Source organism: Scardinius erythrophthalmus (assembly GCF_964197995.2).
Source record: "Scardinius erythrophthalmus genome assembly, chromosome: 21".
In the NCBI taxonomy this organism is placed as follows: Eukaryota; Metazoa; Chordata; class Actinopteri; order Cypriniformes; family Leuciscidae; genus Scardinius; species Scardinius erythrophthalmus.
In genome coordinates this window covers 29,876,113-29,892,281 of record NC_138241.1, presented here as the reverse complement: position 1 = coordinate 29,892,281, position 16,169 = coordinate 29,876,113, and the positions used below count along the sequence as shown (strand labels likewise).

The 16,169-nt window shown below is 36.9% G+C and overlaps 1 protein-coding gene across 1 annotated transcript in view; it reads right to left on the bottom strand.

Annotated features, from left to right (window-relative positions):
- The window catches only part of lrmda (leucine rich melanocyte differentiation associated), a 294,439-nt gene that overhangs the window by 83,510 nt on the left and 194,760 nt on the right, over positions 1–16,169 (bottom strand). The gene's annotated exons all lie outside the window — the stretch shown is intronic.

The following is a 16,169-nucleotide window of genomic DNA, read 5'->3' as shown; positions in this document are numbered from 1 at the left end:
TGAAGCCATTCCATAGCTTAATGTGAGGTACAGAAGTCTATTTACATCATTAAATTAAAGTTTATGGAAACTCGTTTTCCCTCCTCTGCGGCTGTCAATCATTCTCCATTCAGTATTCAAACAGCGCGCGCGCCTCGTCCGGTTACAGCAGCATATTATCATGGTTTTGCGCACTGAAAGATTATTAAAAGCATATATTTTTTATACCTAGCCTGCACAATACATTTAAAATAAGCATAATTTAATTGTATATTATTTATATATAGCCTACACTTCTGAATTCTTGACATTCATATATAAATATAAAATTGTCAAATGTATGATTGCCTGATTGAATTTTATAAGAGTACTAATAGTAATGTTTTTATTAACATGTTTAGATTTGATCAAATTACTGTGCAGATTACTGTGCAAATTACTGTGTTTTATTTGTAAGAATATGTGTCATTTATGAGATCAGACACCCGTCCCCACCAAACCCCTGCGGCCGCCGCCAAAATCTCACTCTGAACTCAGTTCAAAACTTGAGAGCCCTGAAAATGCTATCATATTAAAACTGTTGAAATCAGACATCACTAAGAAATATTTCCTGAACTTTTTTGACGGCGATCAGCTCACAAAAACTGATTTTGCACAGGCACTTTGCACTGCTCCCTGAATCGCGACGCGCTTATTCATTTGTGGATGTAAACTGAATCTGTAAGTCAGCTCTGCTGTTTACTTCTGAATATTATATTTCATTCTGGTGCGCTTAACGTTATCGCTGCTGTGTAATAGTAGCCTATGCTATTCACCAACTAAACATATCCTATTCAATGCGTTCACAGTCTCTTTCACGGGCAGCATTTATAGTAGCCTATTCACAAACTGTTTGCTCTCTCTTTCACAGGCATCATTTATAGTAGCCTATTCACAAACTGTTTGCTCAAACATAGCGTTTTCTCGGAGTTCACTGTGTACTTTCTACCATGCACTAATAAAAATGTCACTGAACTTTTGCTGTGTAATTGTAACAATGAGCATTCAATCACACCAAACCAACAATTACTAAAAACACACACAAAAACTGATTTTGCACGGGTATTTTGCACTAGTTGTCTAAATACCCATTAAATTAGAGAAATTTAAGAACACATTTTAAGATGATTATTTTAGAGATTTTATTTTTATTTATCTTAACACATTGGCATATTTTAAGCATAAATCTAAAATCTAGATTTAGTGCCGGTTGATAAAAAAGAAAAAATAGATATGTTCTCAGAACAAAGTCAAAAGTTTGTTGTTTTTGTATTTAAAATGTATTTTGTATAAATAATGTATTTAATATAATGTTTTAGCAGACATTACTTCAGTGTCACACGATCCTTCAGAACACAACATATCAGGTGATTCAGATATCAGATGTTTAGATGGAAAACGAGACAAAATTACTCATTTGACTCCTCAGCATTTATGTACATGGCACTAATGATGGAGGGTGAGCTATGCAGCCAATTTGAATAGTTTGGGGTTTGAGGTTTTAAAAGGGGTCTTTCTCTTTCCCTCAATCTCTTTCTCTGTCTCTTGTAAGTAAAGGATGAATGTGGTGTGAGTATCACTTGACCCTGCTGACCTGTGGGCGACCCCAGAGGCACACAGGGTTTGCAGGAGGCCTGTGCTCTGATGGATCAGAGACTCTCTCCTTTCATAGTGTGAATGAGGAGAATGGGCCTCCCTCTCACAGGCCATTCAACAATGTGGAGGGCTGCTGCATTAAGAATGCACCGTGAATAATGAACACGATTAACCCTCACAGTCCCAAACATACCTGAGATAGTGTTCACACTTTTGTGTGTTTGTGTGTGCTATGTTTCTTTTCGAGCAGTGGTTCCCAAACTTTTTACAGTGGTGTACACCCTTCATTTAACATCCTTCTGCGTACCCCATCTCTTCCACTTAGACTGCAGTCACACCTCTTTCATAAAGGGACGATATCTGCCCCCTTAAATTGATTTTCAGGTGCATTTTTTATTTTACCTTTATAAGGGCAATGTTTTTCTAACCTTATTAAATGTATGTGTTGTGTTCTATGTCAAATTCTTAAAATTCCATTAATTTAATTATTTATATAATAAATAAAGCAATAAATTAAACTAAATCAACAGTTTGGGGCCCAGTTTTGGAACCACTGTTTTAGAGTATAGAGTTGTTAGCTTAGCAACATGCTAATGCCAAATTCTCTTTAAATCTATTTAGTTCTAATTACAATTAAATTATCAAAATTAATGAAATTACTGGAAGAATTTTCTTTCCTGATTTTTTTTTCTTCAAACTGGCCATATATGTATATTTTTTTTTAAGGCTAATAGAGTGCATGTAGGGATGACATGTTTTTTAGGAAGTCCCTCGACAAAACTCTATAAGGATTTCCCACTGATTTTAAGGTTATTGCAGAAAATAAGCTCTGTGACCAACAAAAGTTTATGATTCTTACATTTTTGTTTTGTTCAACATGGTAATCTTCACACAATTTTTATGAATTTTGAAGCATAGGTACAATCACCACAGGTAGAAAGCTAAATATAGGCTATAAAGACTACACCACGGTCGCATTACTTTAACATCACCATCCTAGTCTTAAGAGAACACTTAAAGTCTTTAAAAAAAAAAAAATTCCCTGAAAGTTAAACAATGCATATTAATTCTAGAGAGCATTTCACTGGGCAAAGATTTGGATATGCCCCCATGGGCAGTATATCAAGTTTGTACGATATATCAATATATTTTTATAAACAATATAGGATAAGGCAATACCGTTTATACAGGTATACAGTAGTTTGATATTGGAGGAGGATACATAGTGAGCTGCTGTGGGGAAAGTGCATTATCCATTTTGTCCTAAACATGAGGCATGCTTTATATTAAGGGCTTCAGAATAACTCGTAAGATACTGTTAACGTGTCCGGAAAAAAAGTAGAAAAAAATAGTAGAAAATTCCAAGATGTATCGCACATCGTCATTCAGCCAAAAACTACAGCAGATATGATTTTTTTGGGGGTCTATATGCCCACCTCTATCCTGAGTGCAAAGTAAAAGTGCAGTGCACTTTAGGGCCCTTTCACACCTAACTTGTTTGGTCCGGATTTCCAGACCGGCGAATTAACAACACGCTGACGTCAGACGCACGTCCGTTTACAAACCAATCAATGTCAGGATGCAGCCCACATAGATGATGATTACGACAGGACGCAAGTATGTCATGTAAAGTTCTTTAGTGCGCTCGCATAATTGCAATGTGAAACCAAACCAAAACTAACCGAATGTATACAATGTATCAAAACATGAACTTTGGTTCGGACCTTGGTGCGGACTTTCAGGAAATCTCACGCAGGCCTCGGCTTTTTGTTCTCAAACAGAGCAGATCTGCAACCTAACTCCACCCCTCTGCTCATGTGTGCACATCTACCTATTAGCACAGGTTTACCCTGCGTGACCCCTCATGACATGAATTATATACCCATCTGCCTGCTGAGGAGAAAAAGAACTGTAGGCTTGGTCTATAGCCATGGCTCGCAATGCTGCTTCATTCACTCAGCTTTCTCATTAATCTTCTCCATCCAAATGCCTAAATTACTGCTTTTATGGACACGTTTAACGTTCACACACTCATTCGGTTTCAGCAGCCCAAGGCTTCTTGTACTCTGGTTCTTCACCACCCACATGGGCTGTTTATTTACAGCTAGGCTTGTTAGTAGCCATTAAACTCATCTTAAATAAAAGTCAACATTGTCAAAGCAGTAATATGGTTTATTCGATGGCTTGTCTCGTAAATAGAGAATATTAATTGACTAATGCAATTACGTCATATAGGCAGGGCCGCGGCATGCATACACAGTGCTGAGGGTGATTGATTATTTTATGGCATACTGAGCTGCTATATTCTTGTTGGGATCTCATAAAGCACTGCTATATATGGATATAACAATGGCGGGATGACAAGCAGGCTAACCGGAGATGGGGAAATGCGAACTGTCTGATGGCTAACGACAAAAACAAAACAAAATAACAAATAGGCACTGACTCTAAGAGTATTGAACTTAAGCGCTAGATTAAAAAGAATCTGAACGTAACACCGTCAACAGCTGTTGAATTTTCCACTTCCTCCATAACATAACAGGAGGTCAAACAATATGAAGGTTATCGGTGCCCGTATCAAAATAAATTACGCTCGGGAATGTCTCTCGCTGTCGCGCGGCGTCTTAATGATGCAAAGTTAACACACACTAAATAACAGTGCCTCCTAGCATTGACAGCCTCAGAAATAATTGACCAATATGTTGCAGGCTGAGATACAGTGGGCTGAGAATCCAATCGTGCAGCTGACAGAATGCATTGAGCATGCCACTAAATTCTGCATTATACACAAAGAACTGGCAGGTCAGGGAGCTGACTCCTGTGAGCCATTATGTGATGCCATCAATGAGGCTAAATTACCTGCCTCTCCACAATATGCTCCAGTTAACTAATTTCCTGACAGCTCACTGTCTCACAAGAAAAGCACCAAATTCGCTAGCTGTCAGGTGCATGATGGACTATTCCTCTTTTTCATTCGCTTCCTCTTTTTGAAATGGCACTCCTCGCAGCAGCCCCTTCAGCAAGAATATGTGGAGATTCAGTGCAAATGCACAAGCAATGAAGTAAACCAGATTATAAACAAAGCCCAGAACGCGTATTAGCTGCTATTAGACGCTAATAGACACAGGCGAACGATGCCGAACGGAAAATGAGAAAGCGCAAATTACTGGTAATTTTGCCAATATTTGAAAAATTTACATAAGAGGTGCGCTATAAATCACGCGATCATTACGTTTCGGCCCACAGATTCGTCGCTGTCGTTCGCGTTCCCTCCCGACGGGAAAAACAAAAACCCTACAAAAGCTTCGCCTCCACAATGAGGCAGTGGAAACTGAATCCTCAGGTAGACAAAGTCGACTTTTTCCCTGCCAGAACACGAGCTCCGGTGAGCGCACAATGGCGGTGTCGCTGTCGAAGCCTTCCTTAAAGCGAGCCCGTATTACCAAACAATGCCGCTCGACAAAAAGAGACACCCACCAAGGAGTAGAACATTGTCTGCTTAAAGTTCACAATGCATGCCAGCGTTTGTCTGCTTTGCCTTTTCTTCTTCCTCCTTTCTTCTGTGCACTGTGTGTGTATGTTGCTTAACAGAGGTGGGCTATCATTATCTCAGGAATGACAGTAGGTGGAAACGCTATCTTTCATTACACAGAGCATAAATAGTGTAATCTATCAGCTCTGTCAATCAGGATGATTGATTACGGCCTGTCAGAGAGGAGAGTGACATATTAGAAAAGTTTTGTTAACAATGCCTATTGCAAGTGGGGCCTGCCACAGAGGCAAGTGATTAATGTGTTGTCAGGCTGTAATCCCACACCGCTGGCTAATGAGGCAAGAATTTATCATCTTTACAGACTGGCAGATGTCAGAAGGAAAGGAATCCAAAGTGCTGGAAACAATATACTGTTTCTTACTGGGCCTGACGTGTCTGACAAGCTTTAAAAACCACAAAGAGGCCTTGTGTAAGCAAAAACTTGAATAGGGCAACTTTCCTTTTGGCATCCTCCTTGAATTCTGCAAGTCAACAAGTATTGCTCTGAGCGAAGAGTTCCCATAACTTCAGCCCCTTTTGTCGGGCCAGTCAAAGTGCTGCTACAAAGAGTTTTCAATTACTCGCTCCTTCACAACATGGGAATTTATGCACCTAGTTCTTGTTCATTCTTGGAAATATATATATATATATACACAGTATATGGCTCCATATAAAATAAGAGAAGGGGAGGTGTAATGTGATCTTTGCTAGTTGTTTTCAGTAGCAGTGACTTCAGAAAAGAGTGGGAATTGGGTCTGAAGGCTTGTTTGGGTTCGACCGGCCCCTGTAATAAGAGTTCCTGCTGCCTCTTTGGCTCCAGCTCTCCTGCAGGTCTGAGATTCAGGGCCCCAACAGGGAGCCACTGACATGGGGTGAGAAAAGCTCAGAGCCCCCTGGGACCGAAAAACACTCAATCTCTGTCACGGCCACTTTCACTGCCGCCAAGCACTGCATACAATTAGTGCCGCTCTTGCAACGCACTGCTGCGTGTGAATATGAAGATGTTTAGGTATAAGTTTGTAGAAAATAAATAAAAAAAACTTGTTTTTTACTTAAAAAGGAAAATAGCATATAGTGTAAAAGTAAAGAAAAAGTAATTACAAATTAAATTACCTATATAACAATTTGAAAATGGAATGGACATTTAAATGTCTGAATATGTAGTATTTTGCTTTGATTGATAGCAGCACTTGTTGCAGTTTGTTAATAAAAATCTGATGATAATTTTGTAATCAGGATTTTTTTTAAACACTATAGCGTGTTAAATAAATAACTTTCATTTAGGATTTTTTTATTTTTTATTTTAATATTACAAATATTTTGTTGAAAAAAATCAATTAATTAAAAAACCCACTGTATATGCATGGTTTTAATCATAGTCATTTCTATACTCCATAGTTGAGAATTTGGTGTTTTTTTTGCAGCAGTGTTTCCCTTTAATCAAAGTTACATTCTCCAGAGGTATAACATTTTGTCTGGGATCTTTTAGAGCAGATCAACTGAGTGATAAAGCGCTATCAGTATCTCCTCACCCTAATGAAACACAAATTGAGTGTTACAATTGCAACATTAGCGGCACTGGCTTATTTGCATATGTTTATAAATCACAATGACACAATTAGCATTATATGATACAATCAGACGCAGGATTATTTTATATATGCCTAATGATCTGCTCTATCTCCAAACGCTAACACTGGCACGGACCTGAGCGGCAACACGCACGCATGCTGAGGTCTTTCAGAATAAGCCATCTGTGTTTAATTAGCCTGGCAACATCTTACAATCATCAGAGGAAAACTGAAAAGTTAAACTGTAATTAAACTATGAGTGCTGGCGCTGTGGGACATGCTTGTCTGTGTCTCTGTAATTGCAAAAACATCATTGAATAAGTGTTGGAACTTAAAAAAAAAACAGCTCACTTAGTAGCGATAGCAGAACTGCGCTGCCCACTTCCACGCTAACAGCGGAAGCACGGAGGGCATCCGTCAGCTAGAGAAATTCCAGCTTGGTTCATTATTACTCTCTCTCTCGACCAGGCCTTAACTAAATGGAAGAAGAAAAAAAGTTCTGACCAACGTTCCTACTTATTCAGGCCAGAAACTGCCCACTTAGACAGAGAGAGACTGACATATATCACAAACCAGTTTGTTCTGTTTTAAAGTGCAATTTATGCCACAATAGATTATACCACAATAGTAGACTGGCATGAAAAAAAAAAAAAGCTAAACAGACCAATAAGAACTGTCAAGCTTTGTGTGCTATATATACATTAGATGAGACTAATTATGATTAAGCAGAATCTAAATTATGAAAAAACAACAACTCTGTATTTGTAAGGGTTTTGCATATTGATGTCAATGATACAAGACATTTTTCCTCTGTTTTGGTTTTGTGTAAAGCGAGGAAAGAAGCCCTGACAACATCTAAGTTCAATACTGTAATTTTACAGCTTCATTTATCCATATCTCAAAGCAGTTGAGCAAATGCAAGGGACAGATGGGCCGTTCTCCCTCAATTTCCATTAAGCAATGCAAATGGGAAACATCATTGTGGCTGTTCAAACAAAACTCCTCAAAAACATCTGCTTGTTTTCAGGCCGAAATATGCAATATATCACTTGTGTAATAAGAGTGACGTGACATTGAGGTCATCCGCCCCTATCTCTTGGCTTTGTACAGGGTCATAAATCAATCGTGCAGCTATTACTAACAATTAACTGTGCTTTAAAGTTTTACAGTCTGTTTATGATGTGCAATGTCATATGATTTATGTGGACACTATGAGTCACTCACTCTAATTGCGGCTGTTTTTGCGGATTGTGCCCTCACGACGACCTCCCAAAAACTCCAGCTGCCAGAGCACTTTCAGCGGCCTGATCCTGCCGAGGTCCAAACACTTCGCTGCTGGACACCTCAGGCCAGAAGGAAAAATCTGTCCCAGCCCGTGTCCCTCAGGAGAGATGAGGGGAAATCCAAACCATGTTTTCTGACACATGGGGGAGACAGTGTTCTCATAGCTACCCTCTTCCACAAAGGAAGTACAGGGACCGTAAAGACGATGATGGACAGAGACTGTGATTTTGATCAGAACTGAGGGACTTGATGCCATGTTTATATTGATGTTCTTCTTTTATTTCAAATGTACCAATGGAAGAATTTGTGTTATTATTAGTACTATTAATAATAATAATAATAACTGTAATATTATTAATATTATTATTACTATTACAGTTATGATGTATTATTAATAATATTTATTATTATTATTATTAATCACCAGAAGGATATTTTTTACTTTTGATAATTAAATTTGTATAATATTACGACAACGTATTTGGGTTAATAATAATAATAATAATAAATAATAATAATATGTATTCTAATTATTAATAATTAATTACAGGAAGAATATTTTTTACTTTTGATAATATAATTTTTATAATATTATAATATAAAGTACGAAAATAAACTTTATAGTAATAACAATAATAATATTAACACATTATTATTATTATTATTATTAGTAGTAGTATCAATGAATGGAAGAATATTTCTTTTTTTATATATAATTGTATAATATTAATATAAAATACTAAAATAATAATAATAATAAATTACAAATTAATTGGCAGCCAATTTTGTATTTATTGTAAAATTATTATTATTAAATTAATACATTTATTTTAGTACCTTATATTAATATTATAAATTATAAATATTCAGTCATTAATAATAATAATAATAATAATAATAATAATAATATTCATTATTATTATTATTGTTGTTATGAAGTTTATTTTGGTACTTTATATTATAATATTATATAAAAAAATATTATATAAAAAATAAAAATAATCTTCCAGTCTTGATATATACATAGACAGATATGTACGGTAGGGTTGACCCTTTTTTTTTTTTTTTGGTGGTGGTGGTGGTGTTTTTTTTTCCTCTGCAAAAAAAATCAATGCTACTGGTCACCCTTTACGTCTGTCTGTCTTAAAAATATTTAGCCAATGAAAGTTCTTAAAAAGAGCTTGTATAAATCTTGTTCGATCCTCAAACTGTCAGTAAACCTGATAACTCCACCCCCTCTATATTGACCGAATGAACTGAAGCTCCGCAGCAGCCGCAGAGCACAAAGCAGCTGAACGAAGTTTTGCAAGGGTAAACAAAGATCTTGTTGTTTGAATAAGTATTAAACACTAGGGGCCCTATCTTGCACCCAGCGCAATTGACTTTGTACACCGACGCATGTATCATTCCTATTTTGCACCCGCGCAAAGCGCGCTTTTCCCTCCACAGAAGCACGTCGCTAAACTAGGGAATGAACTTGCGCTCCCTGGGCGGTTCAGCGCAAAAAAGGAGGCGTGTTCCGGCGCAAACGTTCCTTCATGCTATTTTGCAGGTTTAGAAAACAATTGCGCATGTTATTCATATGCTATTTTAAGGGTGCATGCTTGGCCATAATCAATGCAGCGTGTGCACAACGCGCATACACTTTGATTCTCTCATCTACACAGAAGCAGCAGTTTTCATTTTTGCAAATCATACATTATTACGATGATGACACTCTGATTGGTTTATTTCACGTTACGCCCAAACCACACCTATGAATAATGAAGCTGCTTCAGACCAACCCCTTTTAGATTTGCGCCTGGCGCAAGAGTCATTTATCCCGCCGGGAAAATAGCAACAGCGCCAAGACCTATAGCTACAACAAACTAGTTTGTAACCTGTTGATGAAAATGTAATGTGATGCCGCAGCGCCGTTTTAATGACGGACAAAATGCACATTTGCACACATTCGTTAGTCAAAAACCCCGTAACTGCATTTGAGTTTGACTTTTGTAAAACGTTAACAATATATTGATAAGTAATACAACAACATATCATTTGTTTTTAACATCGGAAAATCATAAGCACAGATGCGCCACCGCGCTGTTTCGTACTGGAACTTACACAAAGCGACTGAATGATCCTCGTCACCTAGGTAACATATATTTCTAAGAAATAACGTCTTTGATTTATGATTGCTGATACACTTAATTTATTAACATTTAATCATGTTATGGTAATAATATTGCGTTATGGTTAATTCAATACTGTTAATATGCACGTATTCGCTATCTAGCGAATTTTTGAATCTATACTCTCCGCTCGTCTTCACATGTATAAATGTAGTAGGCCTAGGCTAAAACATGTTTTTTTAGGGCTTTAGGGCTTTAGCCCTTTAGGGCTAAAGAAGCCCTGAAGCCCTGTATATATATATTATCTATATTATTATTTTTATATTAATAGTGAATAAATCTAAAGCTTTTGAGACTGTTATTTTGTGTAATTGAATTTGTCATGAAGATGTGACCATTTCTTCCTTTTATGTGGGCTTACTAAATAATCTTAAAGGGGTGATGAACTGAGAAATCAAATTTTCCTTGAGCTTTTGGCATATAAGAGGTCATCATACTATAAGAATATCCTGTAAGTTTCAGAACTGAAAACTTCCTTGTTAGTCCAATAAAAGCTTTCATTGACACCAGGCACAGCGAACGACAGGTTTACAAAGTGGGGATCTATGACGTCAAAGGGTATCAAACACCGCCTCCGCAGAAGAAGATCAACGCCTACTTTAACACTGCCTGTTTAGCCCCGCCCACCGATTCGCGCAGTACATGAAACTCATTATATTATGCAAAACTGTTATCCAATCATAGCAGTGGGCGTTTACTTCCAAGTCTTCAATGCGGCACGCCCATAAAAACCGAGCGTTTCAGGAGCTAGGATCAAAACCAGGGTAGAAAATAGCCTATTACTTATTCATTTTGATGTTTTTGAATGTAAAAAAACAAGTGAACATCATAAGTTGACCTCAGACAACAATATATATTTTTTTAAAAAACAGTTCATGACCCCTTTAAATATAAAAAAAGAAATAAAAAAAGGGAGGGGGGTGCCCTTTTTAAGTTTCCACACATGCCCCTCAAAAGGTCTGTGCACGGCCCTGTATGTACTGTATATGTGTCCCGTGATCAGAAAAAAGTTCACATACCAACAACAAAACAAGCATGCACACTCCGGCTGTACACCTGCATGCATGCACAAAATATTAGCTGTTTGGTTTAATTTAACAAAGTGTTGATGACAATATATGCAATAAAACTGACTGGTATCTTTGTGGATCAGCAAAACTGAATCACACAACTTAAGATACCCGTCACAAGTTAGTCTCAGAGACGAGATGTCTGTAGAAAATGGCAGTAATGACTGTTTCCGAACAATCTGTTTGGCCAACTGCAGTTCCCATTGCAACAATATTTTTTATAGGTGTCTTCAAGGAAAGATTTATCCATAAAATGATTCAGCAAACACTGAAGGTGCATTGGCGCTCAGTTCTACAGCCTGCTGTTTATTATGTTTAAATGCTTCAGGGAAGTCATAATTCTCTCATAGAGAGATGAATAAGGCACCATTCCGCAAGAGGGATGACATAGAGAGAGAAAGAGAAGCATTCTGTCCATCTCGCTTTCTACAGAGCTTACAAACTGAAAAATACAATAATCGCACGCTATCAGGCAGCTTCACTGAGGTGGTCTGTCTTAGTTTGGCTCTTTTATTTCGCTGTCTTGATATGAACTTCTCTGATGAGAGGCAGATTAATATGAAAAATGCAGAAAGGAGATCGACCTCATAACTTTCCTGGCTCTGCCAACATGGATTACGGAGAGCCGAGTTTGTGTGACTAGAACTGATGGGACTGAGCCCTGACTCGAACTCCTCCAGTTGGGCCGTCTGTTTTTCATTACCCAGGAGGAGGATGTGGGAGAAATTGTGTATCGTGGTGAGAAAAGCCAAATGCTTCATCCACGCATAATCTAGTTGACATTTCAAAGCCATTATATCCTTACGTAGCTACCAAAAGTTATGTTGTGAAACAGCTACTTCATCCTCATTAAAAAAAGTCCTTCAGTTGCTAATATTCCATTGATTGAGAAATATTATATCTATAGAAATATATATATATATATATATATATATATATATATATATATATATATATATATATATATATATATATATATATATATATATATATATATATATATATATATATATATTGCTGAGCACTGTATAAAAAGAGCTTCTAAAATAGGTTACCAAAGTTCTCAGTAAGTTTTGGTAGACCATGGTTAGTTAAAGTGAAAGATTAACAATGCTATGAAGGGTTTTGCTGCACTTCATGGAGACAAATTTATCCACAATTTTTTTTTTTTTTTTTTTTGCCTCAGTGTGGTTTCACAGCATCGCATTCCATGACCTCTGAGTCCTCTAAAAAATTATCACATTATGGCATTCCTACACGGCCAGTTTCCCAAAAGTACAGCTTAAGGCTTTTCACTTTCCTTTTCTTAACCCTGTCTTTGGGAAAGGATGTGAGGGAAAAAAAATCCTAAATACCCTTTCTGCTTTTCCTTGTTTACTGCAGGTAGTTGTTTATCCCTTGTTTATCTCTCTCTCTAAGCTGGAAGATCACTCCATTTCACCACTCTAGAAATCCAATAAAACACAGGCCCAATTACGCTGTCCTCATAACTATAGCTCGCAAAACGACCTCCCTCCCTTCCAGCACATATCAGCCATGCAGAGACACCAGACAACAACAGCGAGACAGCTCATTTTAAACCACTTACATTAATATATAGTTGTAGGACCACTAGTTGGAGGGGAAAAAAAAAAATCAATGCAGAAGAGAAAGAGGTTTGCAACAGGCTGTAATAAATGTCACCTTGGACTAAACTGCAAAAGACGTCAAACATTTCAACACATTCAGTAAGTGCAACGTCACTTTGGGAGACAATAAAGTGAAAACTCTGAACGTGATATGAGTCATTTCTGTCCTTTTTGCTATTTGCCTTATGCTTTGGGTATAATTTGAAACTCCTGGAAAGAGTGAAAACGTTTTACTGTTACAGTATTCATGTTGTATTAAAAAAAAATTGTGCCATATTAGTGTACCATATAGCCTAATATCATGCTATCAGATTATTCAATCATCACAATATCAATATTAATTTAATTTAAAAAAATATATATATTAAGTTTATTTTTCTGTGCCTTAAATTGTAATTCCCGAGATGAGACAACCTGTCCTGTCCTGAGCCACACAGTCTCTAAAAAAATAAGATTGTGTATGATATGAAAAAACTCGGCCCCCGGAACACGATTTATAGATTATCAAGAAAGAATATGCTAATCAATGACTAGAAGATAACTACATTTAAGCTACATAATTTCATCAACTAACCATTCAGAAAAGTTGTCTACATGTTATCACTTCTTATTGAGCCTCTCCATCTCTGGGAGAAGCAGCTCATTTGCATTTAAAGGGACAGACACAAAAACTTCCTTTAAAAAGTGACAATTGTTGAATCAAATTAAGTTTTATGAGTTTTTAGAACTTTCCTTTGAGTTCACAAAACTTAAGAGTAAATGAAAATAAACAGAATTCTGCTGTTTTTGCAGCTTGATTTTAATAAATGTTCTTTTTGGACTGGGATCAGTGTTTTCATAGTACAGCAAGGTTTTATATATGTTTTATAATTTGAAAAGAAAAACATTACATGATCCCATTAAACATTCAAAGAAACAAAGCACATTAATCATCATATTAGTTTTCATTTGTAAAAAATTCATTTAAAAGAAACCCAAACATCATAAATCTGTGTTGAACATAATCATTTATCTCGTTTTACAAATTTAACATAGTACAAGCACACAGTACTATTAACATGTACTTTCTTTTTTTTTTCTTTCTTTAAATGTGCAAAACTAAACAGACACAGAAAACAGTGGGTAAGACCTAACAGACAGGCACAGATGAGACGTTCAAAGACTACCACAATAGTACAACAGCAAGCTGTCATGTACAGGACTCCGGTTTGATGGGAAATTTGGAAAAGCAGGAAGAGCTAATTACAGTCTGCTGTAACAATGTTAACGCCAGCATGTCTTTAAACGTAAGACACCCCACTGGATGGAGAATAAAAAGCAAACACAAATAACTAATTATGCCATCATCTTCTAGTTTGTTGCTGGCGCTCATTAATTGGTGACCTGCACTATTGGTCAGTAGACAATCGGCATGATGATGAAGCCAATTAGAGACAGAGAGTACACATGCCCCACAGAGCTTGTTATGGCTGCCACATCATGTCTCATCTAAATCAAAACAAATGCAAGGGAAACGTTGGCGTGACAGCTACGTCAAGCACAGACATGGGACATTAGAGCATGGCCAACTTTTTCCCTCTCACTAGGCCCCTACAATAGCAGTTATTGTGGAGAGGACAGAGGCCTTACAGCAGAGTCTATTTAATCTGTTTAAGTGATGACAGTGGACAGGCCAGAGATATTCTTGTCTTTTTGCTGTAGACTTTCAGACTTTAGAAACTTTAACACTTTACAATAAGGTTCAACTTGTTAACATTAGTTTATGCATTGGTACAATGATCTGAATGACACTTCTACACGATTCACTAAGTTAAGTTAACATATTATGTATATGCTAATACATTTTAACAAGTTGCATATCAAGTTGGATAAACCTAGAATGATAAATGCTGCATAAGTATTGTTTATTGTTAGTTCTTGATACTTAATGTTAAAAAACTTGACTGAAACGATGTTATCCACAATGTGAAAAATTGTCTTAATTCACTATATACAGTAGTATGCAAAAACAAAAAGGCATAAAAATAATACTATAACGTTAAAAAAGTACTTAACCATGACAAGTTAGCTATGCATGTAATTTAATGACTCAATATTACTCATGGCTCCAGAGACATAAAAACAAAAATAAGATGCAAAGGTTTTATAGACGTATAATGTTAAATAATGTCAAGTTTGCATAACGCAACGCCATTTTAAAAGACAGAATGCTCTGTAAAATATTTTTACACCATTTCTAAACGGTTCCAGATTACTTCAGGAAAACTTTTGGATTAGATGCACAACTTCTATAAACACTATTTAGTTCGGTTCCCAGATATTTAAAACAGTTCTCTATTTCAACAGCATGCCCACTAAGTATTAAATGCTGGAACTGTTCAATGGTTGGACTTAAAATGGGTCTACTGTGGCAATATGTTACTGTTTAATTTGAAATTGTTTTATTCATCTCACATGTGGTCATCTATTCATCTCAATCACTCTCAAAACGGCTTGTCCTGAAATGTCTTGTCTTATTTGAGTAGACAGGTTGCACAACACTTTATTTTCCACTTTACAGTCATCTTTTCTCATTTTCTAACCAACAAAATATCCCCCAAACTAAAAACAGGCCTGAATGAGGTTAACTCATTGCATGGTTTTCACTTTTCCTGTCACTTTAATGCTGAAACAAAAAAGTGTCATTAGCATCACTGTCATCTAAAACACTGCATCCAATTACATGAGCATCCACGTCCATATTTGCTTCACTAACTCTATGGCTCTTGGGAAGAAGAAAAGATAAAGACCTGGTTCAACCACAAGCTAAATATTTTATGACTGTACAACTACATGAAATCAAATCTTACTAAAGCAATTCTTTCATAAAATCTAGAGGAGAAGAGAATGGAGATGTGTTTGAAGATTACGACTCTGCCTGCCTTCTTCAAACGCAAGCCAGAGAGAGAAATAATTGTGTGTGCGATGGATAATTAAGCGATGGCGACTGTTCTGAACGTGAGCTGTCACTCCGATGGAAAGCGCTGTCACGCCGTGCGAGTCAAGGCCGATCGGACAGGCGCCGTCCACTTTGATCTGGGCTCATGCATACGGAAAGAGGTCATGTCGTGGTCATTAAAAAGACCCTCCTCTAAACAGCCAGGCGAGATTGAAAGGCCACGTCTTCAAAGAGCAGCGTACAAGTAACCTCTTAAGAGATTCTGACAATTTGCTACGAACAAACAATGGGAGCTAAGAAGGAGTGGGATGGATTAGCTCACGGTGCCTTAGCCTTTTAAGTTCTTATAGTCATCTGC